The sequence below is a fragment of the Gavialis gangeticus genome, unplaced genomic scaffold, assembly GCF_001723915.1.
Source record: "Gavialis gangeticus isolate Ggan-Ray unplaced genomic scaffold, GavGan_comp1, whole genome shotgun sequence".
NCBI lineage: Eukaryota > Metazoa > Chordata > Crocodylia > Gavialidae > Gavialis > Gavialis gangeticus.
In genome coordinates, this window is record NW_017729025.1 from 70529606 (window position 1) to 70530886 (window position 1281).

The window sequence follows — 1281 nt, forward strand, 5'->3', positions numbered from 1 at the left end:
GTGGGTAGATGTCTGGGGCACAGGTTTTCAGATACTAACAAGTCATGTCTCTGTTCCCCAACCCATGGATGTATTGGGGAATATTTCCCTGGTCCAGCTCATAAAGGGTCAGAAGAGATATCTGTTTTCAAAAAAAAAGGGGGCAGCCTTCAAGTTGCAGTTCCACTTCTAAACTATGTATTCTTCAAGGATGCCATAGGGGGGCTGCCTGTTATTTGAGAATTGAAGAGAAACATGTCCTCCCACAGAATGTCAGGCTAAAAGTGAAAATATTCCTGGAGCAGCAGTTTGCCAGCATAGCCGAGAAGAATTGTTAAAATAAGTGTCAGAGCATCAATACATTCCTACAGGGTGTTTTTCAAATGTTTTGGATTTCAGGGTTCAGAACAGGGTTCCACTGGCTTTTTTTCTGATTAAGCAAATAAATAATTTGCATTTTTCTTTCTCTGCCACTCCTTGCTCTTAGGAATCCAGTGTGTTGAGACGAGGACCATGAACTAGTAGTTTACTTTTGGAACTGGATGGATTACCAGTAGTTTGCAATGGTTGGGGTGGCATGAAACTTCATAGTAAAAATTGAGTTAAAGCTGGATGTTGTGATGTCACAGAGGTGCCTCTGGCTGTGCAAATACTGTTGTGTGGTTGCTTGAAGTGGTGAGCAGGAGGTAGCATGGGGTTGTTGTGTGATGAGCCACAAAAGGGTCAAAATAACCAGTGCTAACAGTTTTGGGGGGTAACAGTGTTCTCTGTGCAAATGCAGTGGTATTAGAGGGCTCAGAAAGCTATAATATACAGCCAAGCCCTCCAATATCACCAAATTTGCACTGAGTACACCTGGGATTGTCATCTCACAAATCTCAAAAAGGCTTTGACTCAACAAGGACCGTCCTTCAGAGAGATAGTTCACACTTTGAATGAGCCACCTACATACTATGTGAAGAAATGCTGCAGTACAGAGGGAAAACCCCCATGAATTGCACACCACTGGTTATGACATATCTCACCCCTCCCTGGAACCTATACGGAAAATCCTCAAACAATTGCAACCCGTACTAGAAGAAGACCTACTTCTTAAATAAATCTTCCCAAAACCACCCATCCTAGCCTTTAAACTATAATTGAACCTCACTAACCTCATCACCAGAAGCAAACTTCCTATAGCTCAAAATACACCAAATGGTTCAGAACATGCCATGACAAGAAATGTACAACCTGCCAATGTATCTCTAGCACTCTCACAATTACTACACCCCACAACAGAACCATCAACATTCCTGGATC

General features: G+C 42.5%; 1 long non-coding RNA gene across 1 annotated transcript in view; it reads right to left on the reverse strand.

Annotated features, from left to right (window-relative positions):
* Positions 1-398: 398 nt before the first annotated feature.
* The window catches only part of LOC109299471, a 10993-nt gene continuing 10110 nt past the window's right edge, over positions 399-1281 (reverse strand). The window contains exon 4 of the long non-coding RNA XR_002097875.1: positions 399-409. This is a non-coding gene — a long non-coding RNA (uncharacterized LOC109299471). The remainder of the gene's footprint in view (positions 410-1281) is intronic.